Source organism: Ambystoma mexicanum, chromosome 2q (genome assembly GCF_040938575.1).
Source record: "Ambystoma mexicanum isolate Mex_15411 chromosome 2q, UKY_AmexF1_1, whole genome shotgun sequence".
Taxonomy (NCBI): domain Eukaryota; kingdom Metazoa; phylum Chordata; class Amphibia; order Caudata; family Ambystomatidae; genus Ambystoma; species Ambystoma mexicanum.
The window spans coordinates 1,438,621,297-1,438,644,411 of record NC_090924.1 but is presented as its reverse complement, the minus strand read 5'-3'; the positions used below and the strand labels follow the sequence as shown (position 1 = coordinate 1,438,644,411).

Here is a 23,115-nt window from a genome sequence, read left to right as displayed (position 1 = left end):
TGGGTGCACTTATTCAGAGCAATGCTGCCCTGATTGAACTTTCCCCTCCCCCTTGCACTTCCCTCATCCTCCATCCCCTGCACTTTGTGTTCTGCACTTGCACGATCTGAACGACACAAGGCCTAGTAAGATCGTCTGTCTTGTCCTCCCTCTGTCTTCCCTCCCATGTCTTGTCGCGCCTAGAAACACCTATGTCCAGGCACGTTATAAATGACTTATATCATATCAAAGAGGAAAGGATTAGAGAGGTGCAAGAGGCAGTGATAGGGAAACGGGGTATGGCACCTCAAAAAAAGAGAAGGGGGTCAACAGAGCATTGGCCTCATTGAGGGAGAGGTGTAAGCGGTTACAGCAGCAACCTCTATTTCATCTATTGCATCATCTGCTCCCTCTTGTGCACCTCCCACAGTCACCCCAAATCCCACCCTACCCTTATTATTACCCTAACCCTCCCCCCCACATATACATTTGCGCTAAAATGCGGTGGTAAACAATCGACGAATTCTCCCTCGATGGAATAACCTGCGATGGAATATTGTTATGCCGTATTGGCCGGAAGGCCGCAGGAGGCAGAACGGGGAGGCATGGCTGATGTGGGCTCCAAGAGCAGATTTGGAATGGAGGGCAGAGATGGAGGACGCCTGGGGCCACCCCTTGAAGCCTTGTGATGTAATCATCATCCTGACCATCTACCAGCTGCATAAAGCAATGCTTGCTGTTCATCCAGCTTCCTTCTGATCCATGCAAGGCTGCATCACTGACACTGGATCAACGGGTTCTCGGCTCATCCATTGCTTTACTCGTTTAATTAATTTCCTTGATGGAATGTGAAGACAGGCCCACCTGGCAAAGTCCACCAGCTGTTAATAACATAAGCCTCTTTGTTAATTCAGTGGAGCGCACTGATACAAAACATGTTGCGTTTGGAAATATGTAAATAAATGTGAGCTTTTAATGTTTCCAAAGCTAACAATGAGTGTGTAGTTATTGGGTGGTTCTGAAAAGCAAGGTACACAACGACTAACACAATCTCACTAAGTTTTCCCCCATATCTGGCATCATACCAACTCTTGGACAGTGCCCCACACTCATTCACCCTCTCAAGAACCCTTCCGACATCTAACTTCACCATCCTTGAATGAGACATCAATCCTGGCGTAAGCAAAGTATTGGGATTTTGACCCCTCATGAGTTCAAAAGGAGACACACCACTTGAGGGATGGGAACACCCTCCAAATCATCTCCTTTTGCCAATCCCTTCCACTTTGAACCGAAAATCGAATTCCATCCATGACAGTCCTATTGAAGCGTTCTACGCACCCGTTGCTTTGTGGATGATATCCCGCTGCTTTTTTGGATACCACTCCCTTCTCTCCCAGCCACCTTTGAAATTCATTAGACACAAATTGAGGTCCATTGTCACTAATCATGTATGTGGGCCAACCTTCCCTCCAAAACACATTTTCCAGAAACGTAATCACATTCCTGGATGTGATGTCCTTAACTACACCCACTTCTGGCTATTTAGAAAGCAAATCCATGACAACTATGACATAGCTATCTCTGGCACCTCTAACGTGTAACGGAAGCAATGGACTCCAAAGGCACGTTGTGCACCTGTGGAATCACCATGTGTGTAACCCTTGTCACTAAAACCTTGTCACAATAAAGAGCGCCAGGGGACCACTCCGGTGGTGATAGTGAGCGGTACAAATATCCTTTAACATTAACATTAAAATAACTACACTGAGACATCCTTTGACTCGCGCTTCAATAAACCTATCCACGTGCGGCCACCAAAAGTCCAACCTGATCATGGACTTTGTTCTACACATTCCCATGTGGGATTTGTGACCCAACTCCACTACCTTCTCCATCATACCACTCTGAAAAAGTAACCTCTGACCACGACAAAAAAATTCCACATCCAAACTGAATTCCTGCTTCACCCTTTTGTAATCCTTTAGGGCATCACCCGTGGCCTGAATTTCCAAAATCCACTTGTTCTGTATCCAACTTTTGACCTGTTGAAAAATCTCATCCTCTTGACATTTTTTCAACTACTCACTCTCTTACAGACGTTCCTCAGCTACAACAATGCCCTTGACATCATCATCCACCACCTTCAAACCCAGTTCATCAATCTCCAACACTGTCTCCACCTCTAATTCCACCAGAGGATCTCTCGAGAGGACATCAGCCACCACCTTCAATCCCAGTTCATCTATCTCCAACACTGTCTCCACCTCTATCTTCACCACAGGATGTCTCGAGAGGACATCATCCACCACCTTCAAACCCAGTTCATCGATGTCCACCACAGGATGTCTCGCGAGGACATCAGCCACCACCTTCAATCCCAGTTCATCTATCTCCACCACAGGATGTCACGTGAGGAAATCAGCCACCACCTTCAATCCCAGTTCATTTATGTCCACCACAGGATGCTTCCAGAGGACATAAGCCATCACCTTCAATCGCAGCTTATCTATGTCCACCACATGATGTCTCGAGAGGACTTCAGCCACCACCTTCAATCCCAGCTCATCTATCACCACAGGATGTCTCGAGAGGACATCAACCACCACCTTCTATCCCAGTTCATTTATGTCCACCACAGGATGTCTCGCAAGGACATCAGCCACCACCTTCAATCCCAGTTCATCTATCGCCACCACAGGATGTCTCAGGAGGACATCAGCCATCACCTTCAATCCCAGTTCATCTATCTCCACCACAGGATGTCTCAGGAGGACATCAGCCACCACCTTCAATCCCAGTTCATCTATCGCCACCACAGGATGTCTCAGGAGGACATCAGCCACCACCTTCAATCCCAGCTCATCTATCACCACAGGATGTCTCGCGAGGACATCAGCCACCACCTTCAATCCCAGTTCATCTATCGCCACCACAGGATGTCTCAGGAGGACATCAGCCACCACCTTCAATCCCAGTTCATCTCTCTCCACCACAGGATGTCTCAGGAGGACATCAGCCACCACCTTCAATCCCAGTTCATCTATCGCCACCACAGGATGTCTCGCGAGGGCATCAGCCACCACCTTCAATCCCAGTTCATCTATCTCCACCACAGGATGTCTCGTGAGGACATCAGCCACCACCTTCAATCCCAGTTCATTTATGTCCACCACAGGATGGTTCCAGAGGATATAAGCCACCACCTTCAATCCCAGCTCATCTATCACCACAGGATGCCTCGCGAGGACATCAGCCACCACCTTCAAGCCCAGTTCATCTATCTCCACCACAGGATGTCTCGAGAGAACTTCAGCCACCACCTTCAATCCCAGTTAATCTATCTCCACCACAGGATGTCTCGTGAGGACATCAGCCAGCACCTTCAATCCCAGTTCATCTATCTCCACCACAGGATGTCTCGTGAGGACATCAGCCACCACCTTCAATCCCAGTTCATTTATGTCCACCACAGGATGGTTCCAGATGACATAAGTCATCACCTTCAATCCCAGCTCATCTATGTCCACCACAGGATGTCTCGAGAGGACTTCAGCCACCACCTTCAATCCCAGCTCATCTATCACCACAGGATGTCTCGAGAGGACATCAACCACCACCTTCTATCCCAGTTCATTTATGTCCACCACAGAATGTCTTGCGAGGACTCAGCCACCACCTTCAATCCCAGTTCATCTATCTCCACCACAGGATGTCTCGTGAGGAAATCAGCCACCACCTTCAATCCCAGTTCATTTATGTCCACCACAGGATGGTTCCAGAGGACATAAGCCATCACCTTCAATCCCAGCTCATCTATTTCCACCACAGGATGACTCGAGAGGACTTCAGCCACCACCTTCAATCCCAGCTCATCTATCACCACAGGATGTCTCGAGAGGACATCAACCACCACCTTCTATCCCAGTTCATTTATGTCCACCACAGGATGTCTCGCGAGGACATCAGCCACCACCTTCAATCCCAGTTCATCTATCGCCACCACAGGATGTCTCAGGAGGACATCAGCCACCACCTTCAATCCCAGTTCATCTATCTCCACCACAGGATGCCTCAGGAGGACATCAGCCACCACCTTCAATCCCAGTTCATCTATCGCCACCACAGGATGTCTCAGGAGGACATCAGCCACCACCTTCAATCCCAGCTCATCTATCACCAAAGGATGTCTCAGGAGGACATCAGCCACCACCTTCAATCCCAGTTCATCTATCGCCAGCACAGGATGTCTCAGGAGGACATCGGCCACCACCTTCAATCCCAGCTCATCTATCACCACAGGATGTCTCGCGAGGACATCAGCCACCACCTTCAATCCCAGTTCATCTATCGCCACCACAGGATGTCTCAGGAGGACATCAGCCACCACCTTCAATCCCAGTTCATCTCTCTCCACCACAGGATGTCTCAGGAGGACATCAGCCACCACCTTCAATCCCAGTTCATCTATCGCCACCACAGGATGTCTCGCGAGGACATCAGCCACCACCTTCAATCCCAGTTCATCTATCTCCACCACAGGATGTCTCGTGAGGACATCAGCCACCACCTTCAATCCCAGTTCATTTATGTCCACCACAGGATGGTTCTAGAGGACATAAGCCACCACCTTCAATCCCAGCTCATCTATCACCACAGGATGCCTCGCAAGGACATCAGCCACCACCTTCAATCCCAGTTCATTTATGTCCACCACAGGATGGTTCCAGATGACATAAGCCATCACCTTCAATCCCAGCTCATCTATGTCCACCACAGGATGTCTCGAGAGGACTTCAGCCACCACCTTCAATCCCAGCTCATCTATCACCACAGGATGTCTCGAGAGGACATCAACCACCACCTTCTATCCCAGTTCATTTATGTCCACCACAGAATGTCTCGCGAGGACTCAGCCACCACCTTCAATCCCAGTTCATCTATCACCACCACAGGATGTCTCAGGAGGACATCAGCCACCACCTTCAATCCCAGTTCATTTATATCCACCACAGGATGTCTCAGGAGGACATCAGCCACCACCTTCAATCCCAGTTCATCTATCGCCACCACAGGATGTCTCAGGAGGACATCAGCCACCACCTTCAATCCCAGCTCATCTATCACCACAGGATGTCTTGCGAGTACATCAGCCACCACCTTCAATTCCAGTTCATCTATCGCCACCACAAGATGTCTCAGGAGGACATCAGCCACCACCTTCAATCCCAGCTCATCTATCACCACAGGATGTCTCAGGAGGACATCAGCCACCACCTTCAATCCCAGCTCATCTATCACCACAGGATGTCTTGCGAGGACATCAGCCACCACCTTCAATCCCAGTTCATCTATCGCCACCACAGGAGGACATCAGCCACCACCTTCAATCCCAGCTCATCTATCACCACAGGATGTCTCGCGAGGACATCAGCCACCACCTTCAATCCCAGTTCATCTATCGCCACCACAGGATGTCTCAGGAGGACATCAGCCACCACCTTCAATCCCAGTTCATCTCTCTCCACCACAGGATGTCTCAGGAGGACATCAACCACCACCTTCAATCCCAGTTCATCTATCGCCACCATAGGATATCTCGCGAGGACATCAGCCACCACCTTCAATCCCAGTTCATCTATCTCCACCACAGGATGTCTCGTGAGGACATCAGCCACCACCTTCAATCCCAGTTCATTTATGTCCACCACAGGATGGTTCCAGAGGACATAAGCCACCACCTTCAATCCCAGTTCATCTATCACCACAGGATGCCTCGCGAGGACATCAGCCGCCACCTTCAATCCCAGTTCATCTATCTCCACCACAGGATGTCCGAGAGAACTTCAGCCGCCACCTTCAATCCCAGTTAATCTATCTCCACCACAGAATGTCTCGTGAGGACATCAGCCACCACCTTCAATCCCAGTTCATCTATCTCCACCACAGGATGTCTCGTGAGGACATCAGCCACCACCTTCAATCCCAGTTCATTTATGTCCACCACAGGATGGTTCCAGAGGACATAAGCCATCACCTTCAATCCCAGCTCATCTATCACCACAGGATGTCTCGAGAGGACATCAACCAACACCTTCTATCCCAGTTCATTTATGTCCACCACAGGATGTCTCGCGAGGACATCAGCCACCACCTTCAATCCCAGTTCATCTATCGCCACCACAGGATGTCTCAGGAGGACATCAGCCACCACCTTCAATCCCAGTTCATCTATCTCCACCACAGGATGTCTCAGGAGGACATCAGCCACCACCTTCAATCCCAGTTCATCTATCGCCACCACAGGATGTCTCAGGAGGACATCAGCCACCACCTTCAATCCCAGCTCATCTATCACCACAGGATGCCTCGCGAGGACATCAGCCACCACCTTCAATCCCAGTTCATTTATGTCCACCACAGGATGGTTCCAGGGGGCATAAGGCATCACCTTCAATCCCAGCTCATCTATGTCCACCACAGGATGTCTCGAGAGGACATCAGCCACCACCTTCAATCCCAGTTCATTTATGTCCACCACAGGATGTCGCGCGAGGACATCAGCCACCACCTTCAATCCCAGTTCATCTATCTCCACCACAGGATGTCTCGAGAGGACATCAGTCACCACCTTCAATCCCAGTTCATTTATGTCCACCACAGGATGGTTCGAGAGGACGGAAGCCACCACCTTCAATCCCAGCTCATCTATGTCCACCACAGGATGTCTCGAGAGGACAGAAGCCACCACCTTCAATCCCAGCTCATCTATCACCGCAGGATCTCGCGAGGACATCAGCCACCACCTTCAATCCCAGTTCATCTATCGCCACCACAGGATCTCTCGAGAGGACATTAGCCATCACCTTCAATCCCAGCTCATCTATGTCCAACACAGGATATCTCGTGAGGACATCAGCCACCACCTTCAATCCTAGTTCATTTATGTCCACCACAGGATGTCTTGCAAGGACATCAGCCACCACCTTCAATCCCAGTTCACCTATCTCCACCACAGGATGTCTCGAGAGGACATCAGTCACCACCTTCAATCCCAGTTCATTTATGTCCAGCACAGGATGGTTCGAGAGGACGTAAGCCACCACCTTCAATCCCAGTTCATCTATCGCCACTACAGGATGTCTCAGGAGGACATCAGCCACCACCTTCAATCCCAGCTCATCTATCACCACAGGATGCCTCGCGAGGACATCAGCCACCACCTTCAATCCCAGTTCATTTATGTCCACCACAGGATGGTTCCAGAGGTCATAAGGCATCACCTTCAATCCCAGCTCATCTATGTCCACCACAGGATGTCTCGAGAGGACTTCAGCCACCACCTTCAATCCCAGCTCATCTATCACCACAGGATGTCTCAGGAGGACATCAGCCACCACCTTCAATCCCAGCTCATCTATCACCACAGGATGTCTCAGGAGGACATCAGCCACCACCTTCAATCCCAGTTCATCTATCGCCAGCACAGGATGTCTCAGGAGGACATCGGCCACCACCTTCAATCCCAGCTCATCTATCACCACAGGATGTCTCGCGAGGACATCAGCCACCACCTTCAATCCCAGTTCATCTATCGCCACCACAGGATGTCTCAGGAGGACATCAGCCACCACCTTCAATCCCAGTTCATCTCTCTCCACCACAGGATGTCTCAGGAGGACATCAGCCACCACCTTCAATCCCAGTTCATCTATCGCCACCACAGGATGTCTCGCGAGGACATCAGCCACCACCTTCAATCCCAGTTCATCTATCTCCACCACAGGATGTCTCGTGAGGACATCAGCCACCACCTTCAATCCCAGTTCATTTATGTCCACCACAGGATGGTTCTAGAGGACATAAGCCACCACCTTCAATCCCAGCTCATCTATCACCACAGGATGCCTCGCAAGGACATCAGCCACCACCTTCAATCCCAGTTCATTTATGTCCACCACAGGATGGTTCCAGATGACATAAGCCATCACCTTCAATCCCAGCTCATCTATGTCCACCACAGGATGTCTCGAGAGGACTTCAGCCACCACCTTCAATCCCAGCTCATCTATCACCACAGGATGTCTCGAGAGGACATCAACCACCACCTTCTATCCCAGTTCATTTATGTCCACCACAGAATGTCTCGCGAGGACATCAGCCACCACCTTCAATCCCAGTTCATCTATATCCACCACAGGATGTCTCAGGAGGACATCAGCCACCACCTTCAATCCCAGTTCATCTATCGCCACCAAAGGATGTCTCAGGAGGACATCAGCCACCACCTTCAATCCCAGCTCATCTATCACCACAGGATGTCTTGCGAGTACATCAGCCACCACCTTCAATTCCAGTTCATCTATCGCCACCACAGGATGTCTCAGGAGGACATCAGCCACCACCTTCAATCCCAGCTCATCTATCACCACAGGATGTCTCAGGAGGACATCAGCCACCACCTTCAATCCCAGCTCATCTATCACCACAGGATGTCTTGCGAGGACATCAGCCACCACCTTCAATCCCAGTTCATCTATCGCCACCACAGGAGGACATCAGCCACCACCTTCAATCCCAGCTCATCTATCACCACAGGATGTCTCGTGAGGACATCAGCCACCACCTTCAATCCCAGTTCATCTATCGCCACCACAGGATGTCTCAGGAGGACATCAGCCACCACCTTCAATCCCAGTTCATCTCTCTCCACCACAGGATGTCTCAGGAGGACATCAACCACCACCTTCAATCCCAGTTCATCTATCGCCACCACAGGATATCTCGCGAGGACATCAGCCACCACCTTCAATCCCAGTTCATCTATCTCCACCACAGGATGTCTCGTGAGGACATCAGCCACCACCTTCAATCCCAGTTCATTTATGTCCACCACAGGATGGTTCCAGAGGACATAAGCCACCACCTTCAATCCCAGGTCATCTATCACCACAGGATGCCTCGCGAGGAAATCAGCCGCCACCTTCAATCCCAGTTCATCTAACTCCACCACAGGATGTCTCGAGAGAACTTCAGCCGCCACCTTCAATCCCAGTTAATCTATCTCCACCACAGAATGTCTCGTGAGGACATCAGCCACCACCTTCAATCCCAGTTCATTTATGTCCACCACAGGATGGTTCCAGAGGACATAAGCCATCACCTTCAATCCCAGCTCATCTATCACCACAGGATGTCTCGAGAGGACATCAACCAACACCTTCTATACCAGTTCATTTATGTCCACCACAGGATGTCTCGCGAGGACATCAGCCACCACCTTCAATCCCAGTTCATCTATCGCCACCACAGGATGTCTCAGGAGGACATCAGCCACCACCTTCAATCCCAGTTCATCTATCTCCACCACAGGATGTCTCAGGAGGACATCAGCCACCACCTTCAATCCCAGTTCATCTATCGCCACCACAGGATGTCTCAGGAGGACATCAGCCACCACCTTCAATCCCAGCTCATCTATCACCACAGGATGCCTCGCTAGGACATCAGCCACCACCTTCAATCCCAGTTCATTTATGTCCACCACAGGATGGTTCCAGGGGGCATAAGGCATCACCTTCAATCCCAGCTCATCTATGTCCACCACAGGATAGGACATCAGCCACCACCTTCAATCCCAGTTCATTTATGTCCACCACAGGATGTCGCGCGAGGACATCAGCCACCACCTTCAATCCCAGTTCATCTATCTCCACCACAGGATGTCTCGAGAGGACATCAGTCACCACCTTCAATCCCAGTTCATTTATGTCCACCACAGGATGGTTCGAGAGGACGGAAGCCACCACCTTCAATCCCAGCTCATCTATGTCCACCACAGGATGTCTCGAGAGGACAGAAGCCACCACCTTCAATCCCAGCTCATCTATCACCGCAGGATCTCGCGAGGACATCAGCCACCACCTTCAATCCCAGTTCATCTATCGCCACCACAGGATCTCTCGAGAGGACATTAGCCATCACCTTCAATCCCAGCTCATCTATGTCCAACACAGGATGTCTCGTGAGGACATCAGCCACCACCTTCAATCCTAGTTCATTTATGTCCACCACAGGATGTCTTGCAAGGACATCAGCCACCACCTTCAATCCCAGTTCACCTATCTCCACCACAGGATGTCTCGAGAGGACATCAGTCACCACCTTCAATCCCAGTTCATTTATGTCCAGCACAGGATGGTTCGAGAGGACGTAAGCCACCACCTTCAATCCCAGTTCATCTATCGCCACCACAGGATGTCTCAGGAGGACATCAGCCACCACCTTCAATCCCAGCTCATCTATCACCACAGGATGCCTCGCGAGGACATCAGCCACCACCTTCAATCCCAGTTCATTTATGTCCACCACAGGATGGTTCCAGAGGGCATAAGGCATCACCTTCAATCCCAGCTCATCTATGTCCACCACAGGATGTCTCGAGAGGACTTCAGCCACCACCTTCAATCCCAGCTCATCTATCACCACAGGATGTCTCGAGAGGACATCAACCACCACCTTCTATCCCAGTTAATTTGTGTCCACCACAGGATGTCTCGCAAGGACATCAGCCACCACCTTCAATCCCAGTTCATCTATCGCCACCACAGGATGTCTCAGGAGGACATCAGCCACCACCTTCAATCCCAGTTCATCTATCTCCACCACAGGATGTCTCAGGAGGACATCAGCCACCACCTTCAATCCCAGTTCATCTATCGCCACCACAGAATGTCTCAGGAGGACATCAGCCACCACCTTCAATCCCAGCTCATCTATCACCACAGGATGTCTCAGGAGGACATCAGCCACCACCTTCAATCCCAGTTCATCTATCGCCAGCACAGGATGTTTCAGGAGGACATCGGCCACCACCTTCAATCCCAGCTCATCTATCACCACAGGATGTCTCGCGAGGACATCAGCCACCACCTTCAATCCCAGTTCATCTATCGCCACCACAGGATGTCTCAGGAGGACATCAGCCACCACCTTCAATCCCAGTTCATCTCTCTCCACCACAGGATGTCTCAGGAGGACATCAGCCACCACCTTCAATCCCAGTTCATCTATCGCCACCACAGGATGTCTCGCGAGGACATCAGCCACCACCTTCAATCCCAGTTCATCTATCTCCACCACAGGATGTCTCGTGAGGACATCAGCCACCACCTTCAATCCCAGTTCATTTATGTCCACCACAGGATGGTTCTAGAGGACATAAGCCACCACCTTCAATCCCAGCTCATCTATCACCACAGGATGCCTCGCAAGGACATCAGCCACCACCTTCAATCCCAGTTCATTTATGTCCACCACAGGATGGTTCCAGATGACATGAGCCATCACCTTCAATCCCAGCTCATCTGCTCATCTATGTCCACCACAGGATGTCTCGAGAGGACTTCAGCCACCACCTTCAATCCCAGCTCATCTATCTCCACAGGATGTCTCGAGAGGACATCAACCACCACCTTCTATCCCAGTTCATTTATGTCCACCACAGAATGTCTCGCGAGGACTCAGCCTCCACCTTCAATCCCAGTTCATCTATCACCACCACAGGATGTCTCAGGAGGACATCAGCCACCACCTTCAATCCCAGTTCATCTATATCCACCACAGGATGTCTCAGGAGGACATCAGCCACCACCTTCAATCCCAGTTCATCTATCGCCACCACAGGATGTCTCAGGAGGACATCAGCCACCACCTTCAATCCCAGCTCATCTATCACCACAGGATGTCTTGCGAGGACATCAGCCACCACCTTCAATTCCAGTTCATCTATCGCCACCACAGGATGTCTCAGGAGGACATCAGCCACCACCTTCAATCCCAGCTCATCTATCACCACAGGATGTCTCAGGAGGACATCAGCCACCACCTTCAATCCCAGCTCATCTATCACCACAGGATGTCTTGCGAGGACATCAGCCACCACCTTCAATCCCAGTTCATCTATCGCCACCACAGGAGGACATCAGCCACCACCTTCAATCCCAGCTCATCTATCACCACAGGATGTCTCGCGAGGACATCAGCCACCACCTTCAATCCCAGTTCATCTATCGCCACCACAGGATGTCTAAGGAGGACATCAGCCACCACCTTCAATCCCAGTTCATCTCTCTCCACCACAGGATGTCTCAGGAGGACATCAACCACCACCTTCAATCCCAGTTCATCTATCGCCACCACAGGATATCTCGCGAGGACATCAGCCACCACCTTCAATCCCAGTTCATCTATCTCCACCACAGGATGTCTCGTGAGGACATCAGCCACCACCTTCAATCCCAGTTCATTTATGTCCACCACAGGATGGTTCCAGAGGACATAAGCCACCACCTTCAATCCCAGCTCATCTATCACCACAGGATGCCTCGCGAGGACATCAGCCACCACCTTCAATCCCAGTTCATCTATCTCCACCACAGGATGTCTCGAGAGAACTTCAGCCGCCACCTTCAATCCCAGTTAATCTATCTCCACCACAGAATGTCTCGTGAGGACATCAGCCACCACCTTCAATCCCAGTTCATCTATCTCCACCACAGGATGTCTCGTGAGGACATCAGCCACCACCTTCAATCCTAGTTCATTTATGTTCACCACAGGATGGTTCCAGAGGACATAAACCATCACCTTCAATCCCAGCTCATCTATCACAACAGGATGTCTCGAGAGGACATCAACCAACACCTTCTATCCCAGTTCATTTATGTCCACCACAGGATGTCTCGCGAGGACATCAGCCACCACCTTCAATCCCAGTTCATCTATCGCCACCACAGGATGTCTCAGGAGGACATCAGCCACCACCTTCAATCCCAGTTCATCTATCTCCACCACAGGATGTCTCAGGAGGACATCAGCCACCACCTTCAATCCCAGTTCATCTATCGCCACCACAGGATGTCTCAGGAGGACATCAGCCACCACCTTCAATCCCAGCTCATCTATCACCACAGGATGCCTCGCGAGGACATCAGCCACCACCTTCAATCCCAGTTCATTTATGTCCACCACAGGATGGTTCCAGAGGGCATAAGGCATCACCTTCAATCCCAGCTCATCTATGTCCACCACAGGATGGCTCGAGAGGACATCAGCCACCACCTTCAATCCCAGTTCATTTATGTCCACCACAGGATGTCTCGCGAGGACATCAGCCACCACCTTCAATCCCAGTTCATCTATCTCCACCACAGGATGTCTCGAGAGGACATCAGTCACCACCTTCAATCCCAGTTCATTTATGTCCACCACAGGATGGTTCGAGAGGACGGAAGTCACCACCTTCAATCCCAGCTCATCTATGTCCACCACAGGATGTCTCGAGAGGACGGAAGCCACCACCTTCAATCCCAGCTCATCTATCACCGCAGGATCTCGCGAGGACATCAGCCACCACCTTCAATCCCAGTTCATCTATCGCCACCACAGGATCTCTTGAGAGGACATTAGCCATCACCTTCAATCCCAGCTCATCTATGTCCACCACAGGATGTCTCGTGAGGACATCAGCCACCACCTTCAATCCTAGTTCATTTATGTCCACCACAGGATGTCTTGCAAGGACATCAGCCACCACCTTCAATCCCAGTTCATCTATCTCCACCACAGAATGTCTCGAGAGGACATCAGTCACCACCTTCAATCCCAGTTCATTTATTTCCAGCACAGGATGGTTCGAGAGGACGTAAGCCACCACCTTCAATCCCAGTTCATCTATCGCCACCACAGGATGTCTCAGGAGGACATCAGCCACCACCTTCAATCCCAGCTCATCTATCACCACAGGATGCCTCGCGAGGACATCAGCCACCACCTTCAATCCCAGTTCATTTATGTCCACCACAGGATGGTTCCAGAGGGCATAAGGCATCACCTTCAATCCCAGCTCATCTATGTCCACCACAGGATGTCTCGAGAGGACATCAGCCACCACCTTCAATCCCAGTTCATTTATGTCCACCGCAGGATGTCTCGCAAGGACATCAGCCACCACCTTCAATCCCAGTTCATCTATCTCCACCACAGGATGTCTCGAGAGGACATCAGTCACCACCTTCAATCCCAGTTCATTTATGTCCACCACAGGATGGTTCGAGAGGACGGAAGCCACCACCTTCAATCCCAGCTCATCTATGTCCACCACAGGATGTCTCGAGAGGACTTCAGCCACCACCTTCAATCCCAGCTCATCTATCACCACAGGATCCCGCGAGGACATCAGCCACCACCTTCAATCCCAGTTCATCTATCGCCACCACAGGATCTCTCGAGAGGACATTAGCCATCACCTTCAATCCCAGCTCATCTATGTCCACCACAGGATGTCTCGTGAGGACATCAGCCACCACCTTCAATCCTAGTTCATTTATGTCCACCACAGGATGTCTTGCAAGGACATCAGCCACCACCTTCAATCCCAGTTCATCTATCTCCACCACAGGATGTCTCGAGAGGACATCAGTCACCACCTTCAATCCCAGTTCATTTATGTCCAGCACAGGATGGTTCGAGAGGACGTAAGCCACCACCTTCAATCCCAGCTCATCTATGTCCACCACAGGATGTCTCGAGAGGACTTCAGCCACCACCTTCAATCCCAGCTCATCTATCACCAAAGGATCTCGCGAGGACATCAGCCACCACCTTCAATCCCAGCTCATCTATCGCCACCACAGGATCTCGCGAGGACATCAGCCACCACCTTCAATCCCAGCTCATCTATCTCCACCACAGGATGTCTCGAGAGGACTTCAGCCACCACCTTCAATCCCAGCTCATCTATCACCACAGGATCTCGCGAGGACATCAGCCACCACCTTCAATCCCAGTTCATTTATGTCCAGCACAGGATGGTTCGAGAGGACGTAAACCACCACCTTCAATCCCAGCTCATCTATGTCCACCACAGGATGTCTCGAGAGGACTTCAGCCACCACCTTCAATCCCAGCTCATCTATCACCACAGGATCTCGCGAGGACATCAGCCACCACCTTCAATCCCAGCTCATCTATCTCCACCACAGGATGTCTCGAGAGGACTTCAGCCACCACCTTCAATCCCAGCTCATCTATCACCACAGGATCTCGCGAGGACATCAGCCACCACCTTCAATCCCAGCTCATCTATCGCCACCACAGGATCTCTCGAGAGGACATTAGCCACCACCTTCAATCCCAGCTCATCTATCGCCACCACAGGATCTCTTGAGAGGACATTAGCCACCACATTGTCTCTGCCTTGCATATTTTCAACAGTGAAATCCAGCCCTTGAAGCCTGCCCACCTCGAAATTCTCCTCGAAACCCTATCAAGCCCCTTCCTGTTGAAAATTGCCACCAGGAGTTTGAAATCACTCAGTTTCACAAATGATCTACCACACAAGTAAACCCTGAACTTGCTAACTGCCCACCAAACTGCTAGCACCTCCTGCTCAATCCCTGAATGCTGAGTGTCTACCTCCTTGAGCGCTCTAGAGGCGCAGGCTATGGTAATTATAATAGTTCTTTTATAACGTGCTTAATACCAGAGATTGGTTTCTAAGCACGGGATCGGGATTTCAACCTGTGTTGCGGTGCGTTATCTTGCTTCCAAGACAATCGCGTTCCCCCTGACCATGTTCTTGAGCCATCTCGGGAGGATAGCTCAGGGGCAACGTGCTCGCCTTGAAAGCAAGACGACACGGAGGAACACAGGTTCGATCCCCGGTCCGTGCTAAGAAATCTCTGGGTATAAAGAGCGTTATAAATAACCTATCATATCATATCATATCCTATCATTGCCCCAGTCTTGTTGGACAGACCTCTAGCAAACTTGGCATAACGCTCTCTCCTCCCGAGAAAAGAAGAGGGTTCAGCTCCGTCCTTCAGAGCGATCATCTCCACGAGGCCTTTAATAGAGCCATGTTAGGGGCTCACCCCTTTCTCTGACGTGTTATATACTGGGTAATTTACTGATGACTCCCCAAACTTGCATTATTCCAATGTCACTGTCAGTCCTGACACTTCAAGTCTTTTCCAAACCTCTCTCGCCCCAGTGCCATCTCATGGCCGGCGCCCACGTCACCCTGGGTCCTCTGCACACAGTGATTGCACTGACGGTGCTGCTGGGCAGAGTGTTGTTCTGCTGCCTGCTGGGGTGAGGATTGCTTGGCGCCCTGCTACGCCACCTGCTGCTGCCAACAGTAGTGAGGTTTGGGGGAAGGCCTCTGCGCCATCCGTCCGGCGCTGTGGAAGGAGTGACTGTGGCCATGTTCCCCTTTCATATTGACTTCACCCCCTGGCTCTTTTCTGACCGACCCCACACCCCAACCCGTGTTTCCCCTCTGGGGATAATTGCAGGTGGTGTTTCACATATGAGTCATGCGTTCTGCACATGCGCTCGGAACATCTGTGTAGAGAACCTGACTGCAGAAAGAGGGTGAACACGTGACTGGTCTGTGCACGTTCACCTCTTGGGGCTAGACGGCTTTCCTGCACGCATGTTACCTGTGGGCCGGAACCTGTGAGTCATTCTTACAAGTAACAGCATGAGCTTAAGCAATGGAACATGTTCACAACATTCCTTTTCACATGTTCCATTGCTTGGATCGCCTCAATCAAAATGCGGCTGTTGACATCATTGGCGCTTTGCTGCCTCCTCCCTGGCCATGTTTTCATCAAACTCCCCCAACCCCCATTCTTAGTTTAGTTCTGTATGAGGATGGGCTAATGACATACATAGTGCATGTGAACGCCACACCTGGGTAAGAATACAAACTCACGCCAATAGCATAATCAGCGGCACAGGAACAGTGTGGTCTAAAATTGTGTCACATTAAGGTGATTTAGGATAGCCATTTCTGCCTGCAAAGGCTGCTGGTGCGATAAAATCCAAGTGAGCCATTTAGCCACTTGATTTATAAGCAACAGAGTTTCGTGGGGCACAGGCCAAAAATCCCCCGGGGCCATCCACCCAAGAACAGGTCAATGGGCTGTGTTGGTGCTGGTAAAGAGACTCCCACAACCCCCTTTGTTTTGAACATTAAGTAACTTTGGCTCTCCCCCTAAGTTACCAGGGGAATCCAGACGTGGACCCTTGCTCACTGTTCTCAGAGAGGCACAGCTCCACCTCACTGATGATGTCCAACAAGGCTGAAACACGTGTATGGAGTTGCTGGTGGTACTCTTGTTCAGAGGAGAATTGCCTGGCATTTTGGTGCTGGACTGCCCCAGGGCAGGACAAAGACTGATATGCAGGGATATTTCTCCTCTGTGAAAGATAGTGAGCCAAAGACCTGGTTGAGACTCTCCCAGGGGCCATCCACCCAAGAACAGGTCAATGGGCTGTGTTGATGCTGGTAGAGAGACTCTCAGAACCCCCTTTGTTTTGCTGAAATCAAAAATGCTTAGATATTCGTGGTGGCCATATTTGCGCTTCTACTATATGGGTGAACTTAAGCATTGTTTACACGCAAACATGTATGAAGAAAATACACTTCCGTCTCTAATGTATAGTGTCTGTCCAGATGGAATGTGTTAGAAAAGGTGTATGGCACAGTTTCTGCTGCGATGGCGCAGATCCAGCGCCGCGATAATGATGGGCTTGGGCGCTGTCAATAAACGCAATAAATAAATAAATATATGTCACTTCATAGTTACTCATTCAAAGACAGATGGTGCAGCTAAAGAAGTCATCTAAGATAAGTCGTTCAAAGTAATCAGAAGTAATCCAAAGTGGACTGAAGTAATACAAAATACTTAAATGTAATCTAATGTAAAGGGAAAGGAATGTGAAGTAACCAAAGCAATCGCTGCTATGACGTGAAGTAATAAGTAATCAAAAACTAATGTAGAAGTGATCTGAAGTAATCCAGAAGTAATCCGACAAACTCTGTAAGTAATCTGAAGCAGTCCAAAGTGTTTAAAATTAGGAACAGTAAGTAACATGATGTTCCTAAAAAAACATCTGTTACAACCGAAAAGTACTTTGAAAGTAATCTGGAGTTATCGGGAATTATCCAAAAGTAATGTGAAGCGCTCTGAAAGTAATCCAAAGTAATCTGAGGAGTCGCTTCATTAAGAAAAACAGGCTTTCTTTCTCAGAATACACTCCACCCTCCTCGACCAGCTACTGGCACTGACTTTCAATAACAAAAAGCGTTAGGCGAGAACATCCTTGTGCCTGGACTGTGTAGGCCGCCATCTTGTGTGTGGGGGGGGGGGGTGGGGAGGGGGGCGCTTTCTTTTCTATAGAAAGGATAAAGACCTAGTACAATGTTCTTCTTTTTACCGGATGATTCATAGAACATCTAGCTATAATAAAAGGCCAGATGCAGTCATGCACAGTAGAGACTGCCCAAACGCACATAGCATTGCCTGTTGTCACCGCTAGATGGAGCTGTTGGCTTACGATAGTGCACCTGCTCTGATCATATTTTTTCCTATGAACATAAATTGCATTACATCAAAAAATATCACATGAAGTATTAAGACCCTGAAAATAGCTTTCTCTGCGCACTGTGGCCGGTGCGCACCGGCTTCTCCACTAGTTTTGATAGAAAAAGAGTTATATTAAAGAAGAGATGATAGTGGAACATGTCTACCTTCAGTACACACAAGCCGTGTGTTGGCTTTGCCAGTACTTGTCCTGCATGTGGGTGCCGCCTCTGCCACAGGACGCCCCTTCCTCTCCCACCCTCCAATTCTACTGCTAAAGGCATTCCAGAGAGGGGGTCCCAGCAGCGTGCTTGAGGGCAGCCCACTGTGAACCCTCTCTGGAGCCCCCAGAGACCAGGCAGGTGGCACTATGTGGCAGCAGTGTGCAGCATAAGAATTGTAATTGGTTATTTATAACGCATTTAATACCCAGAGGTTTCTAAGTGCGGACCCGGGGATAGAACCTGTGTCTTGCTTCCAAGGTGAGCGTGTTGCCCCTGAGCTATCCTCCCGAGATAAGAGCCTTCAAGATAACATAAAAACATAACATCTATGTCCGAGTTAGGTTCATTTCGTGTGGTGGGCGTGGCTGCTGCCACCGCACCGGGCAGCTGCGCATGCTCGGGTCTCGTGGACCGTGCTTTCATCGAAATAAGTCACTATTTTTTTTTTATTTAAAATGATTTAGTTTGTTACAAACTTTTCATTTTTAAGACATTACAATTTGAGCTTTTAAAAATTCATGGGGAAAAGTAGAGAGAAAAGAGTAAAAGAAAAAGTATAACACATGTAAATAAAAATAATTTCTTTTTATCATTGTGAGGCAACTAAAGTGATATTCGTCATTGTCTTTGCTTGGGTTTTGGTTGGTTTCCAGCATCTAGTCCTAAGATATGTTGTAAGAACTGCACTATTGTGAAAATTAATTTGTTTTCATGTCCATTCAATAGTAGTGCCCATCGCAGTTCTTTGTCCATCTGTTGAGTTGATATGTTAAAGAATTTGCCAAAAATCATTCTCTCATGCATCAATTCAGGAGAGATCATTACTAGATGATGTATTGTTTATGGTTCTTCTCTATCTTTGCAAAAGCGGCGATGTCTGTCGGTTTTCGGGATTTGTCCGACCATTGCAAGCTTATCTCTTGTCGGCAGATTGTTCAGATAGATCGCCATATAGACTGTGCGGATCTTGTCGTCATGAAATATTTCCATTTATTTTGGAGTTTCGTTTATCGCTCGAACATCTAGATGGCTTTGGAGATTTCTTGAATATTAGGTTTTCATTTGGCAGGTTCGAATCCAATCGTTGCTTGCCAGTTTACGCTTTTCATATTGAGGTCTGTTCATGAGAGTTTCAAGTGATATATCTTCATCTTTTAATTGTTGAAATAATTGTTCTTTCCATTTCCGTAGGCATGTATTATATGAAGTGATTGGGTTATATTTCAGAATTTCTATGGCTGGTATTTTGTCTTTTATCAGCAGTTTCCTTAGGAAATCTAGTTGCTTCAATATCACTATGGAGGATAGTGATTGTGTCGCGACTTCATAACGAATTCTCGGCATTGGGTATGAATCCGGTAATCTTAGGATCTTCCTCCAGAATATTGCTTCAAATTTCGTCCAATTTTTAGGTAGTGTGTGGATCATTGCATCACTGCCATATGTAATTACAGGGATTACTTTCTGCCTATAGAATGTTATAATTGGTTTGAACGAAAACGTACCATATTTTAGGTCTAAAAGGCATCCCTGTCTGGCTAGTGATTGAGTTTTCGTTTCCACAGTATCAAACCATTGCGACTCTGTTTTGGACTGGTTTAACGTGATCCCAAGGTATTTGAAGGTTGGAACTTCTTCTAGAGAGATGTTGTCAATAGAGAGTTTTCGTACTGGTTGTTTCTTAAATGGGAGTTTTACTAAGGCCATGACTTTGGTCCTTTTGGTGTTGATCTTTAGTTTGTTTATCTTCATGAAGGTTCCCATAAGGTGTCACTTTAAGTCACTATGTGGTCATTGGCTTCATGTGGGAATGAATAGATGGGTCTATGTGCTGGGGTAGGAAGGGTTGGGGTAGTGTGTGTAGGCAGGTAAAGGGAGGTTTAAGGTAGAACCACACTAGTTACGGAAAAAACAAACTAAATGACCACGAAGTACATCCTTTTCAATGAAACCAGATAGAACCCCTGCTCTGCAGCACCCACCAGCACTCCACTCGTTCATTTAATTCGATGGTGCTACATAGCGCTGCAGTCAACCCTTCAAAGCGCTGCAGTAGGGATGTAATAGAGGATGATAGGCGGAGACTAACAAGAAAAATAGACCTTAGTGACAAGCGCTGGATGTGTCAAGGAGGTACAGGTGAAGGGACGAAGTGACAAGGGGGGGTGGGGTGGGGTCATAAGCAAGAGAGAACACCATAGGTCATGACCTAATAGCCCACTAGCCAGCCGATGGCAGGTTGGGGGAATGAAGCGCCTGCCGCAGATAGCTGTGCACCGCAGCCTGTAGGTCAAGGGTTTGACTCCCAGCAGGGCCAACTGAGTCCCGTCTGAGTCCCGACTGAGTCCCAACTGAGTCCCGACTGAGTCCCGTCTGAGTGCTTCATTCTAGTCAAATGGATGCAACGAGTAGCACCGACTTAGGGACTTGGACCACCCCTTATTTACAATGCTACAGAGCAGTGATACGGAGGGTTAGGTGGAAAAAATAGTCAATTCCGAGGTGACAATTATTGTGTTAAATCTATGCCTAAAGTGTGTCGTCAGCCTCTACCATGGCCACAGTGTGGGGAGGCGGGGTCACTTCTGCACCAATCTCGTGCACTGCACCTGCACCCCCAGCCAGGAGTTCTGCAAGGTTGTCAGCAGTGCTGCAAGCCTTTCTCGGCTCCTGCAGCGTCCTGCGCCAGTATTTCATGTTCTACAGCCTTTCTCGCATGTATAGTCCTAGGCACACCCTCCCTTCCCCCCTCACACCCCACACAACCCTTCTGCGTCCATCTGCATTTCTGGCATTCCAGGGGGACCAGACACGCATGGTTTGCACGCTATGACTACTTAAAATAGCAACGTTTCAAAGTGCAGCTATTTGCCCTTTAGTCACGTGCTTCTCCCTTTCCTCTTGTGCCCTTGCACTTCCTCCTATACTTGCACTTCCTCAGGAATCTTTGTGATTCTGAGTGAGCAGAGGCTTCTATATAAGTAGGCCTTCTAGGCCTGGTCCTAGGGCAGCACATTTTATGGGAGCACAAAGATTTAGGGGCTCATTAAACATTATCATTACGGAATGTAGTGTTTTCAGAAATTCACCTAATTATGAGAAAGGTGGCCAGTAACGGAAGTGGATTTCCTGAAATACAAAAAAAGCCACTTTTTGAGAGATTTGCGAAATTGGAGAATTGAGGGGGTATTCCGAGGCGACACAGGGATCGGCTTCCAGAGGGTGGGTGCATGACAAGAGAAGGATTGTTTGGGGGTCCTCTCTTCGCGATCGAGTTGCGATTCGAGCTGGTTGGCTGATTTGCGGCACGAGGAGCGTGTGCATCCAGATATGTGGAGCTTAGCCGCCAGGTACGCTGGTGTGTTACTCGTGACTGCTTTGCAGATGATACATGCAGTCTTGAACTGTATCCTGCCCTGGAGAGGAAACCAATGTAGTTTGCGTAGCACAGGGTGATTCGGTCAAATTGCCACACATCTGCCATAAGAGTGGTGGACTGCTTTTAGGGGAGCCAAGTGCGCAGTCCGGAACCATGTCGTAAGGGCATTTGCTTCATCGATGTGCAAGACCATAGGGGCTTGCATTACGTTCTGGAAATCCTGCGGGAGGCAGAAGGGTTTGATTTTGAGAATGGGTGGAGATTTGGAAACAGGCCATTTCGGCCTTCTTGGCTGTGTGTTTCTGGAAGGACAGGCTGCAGTCAATGGTGAAGCCGACGGACATTGCTGAATCTAAGAGTTGCGGGTCAAATATTTCTCAGCGCATATCATTGAGCCACTGTTAGACAATGGGTTATTAAATGGGGGGACCAGTGAGGACGAACCCGGTCTTCCATGGGTTAAGTTTGATGTGGGCAGTCGACATCCAGACTGGATGGTGGCTAGGTAATTGCGGAGACAACTAATGTAATGTGGAATTTTTATTCATGTACAACTGAGTATTGTCCAAATATTGGTGGATGGGCTTACATCTGATTATAATGAACTGAGAAATAACGAGTGCAATTTTACCGGGGAATAAAATACTGATTTTGTTTTTAACAAGGGACCCCCACTATACTCCCTGTTTACCCATGCTTCTAACCCCACCCAGAACCACCCCCACACCTTTAACTCCTTACTCCCAGCCCCTAGTATTTATTTCCGTAAAATTGCATCTGTTATTTCCTATTCGAGATAATCACTGCATACCGGAGGATGGCAATATTGACATCTTTAAGGATTGTGTTCAGAGGCTCCAAATAAAGGTTAAAAAGGATTGGTAAGAGGATTGATTGATTGAGTGATTTATTGAGATATTTGTATAGCACCTGTATCTCGAACTGAATCGAATCACAGCGCAGATGTTAGATATGAGAGCGTAGCTCAATCGATTCATCAACTGATTAACACTAGTTCTTCTCTATCGGGTAGTAGTTCTCTATTTAAACAGGTGGGTTTTTATTTTTTTCCGAAAAACTGACAGAGGCCCGTAACTTC

The 23,115-nt window shown here is 49.0% G+C and overlaps 1 protein-coding gene across 2 annotated transcripts in view; it reads right to left on the bottom strand.

Moving 5' to 3' along the window:
- LOC138570243 (uncharacterized) overlaps positions 1 to 23,115 on the bottom strand; it is a 205,309-nt gene that overhangs the window by 159,478 nt on the left and 22,716 nt on the right. The gene's annotated exons all lie outside the window — the stretch shown is intronic.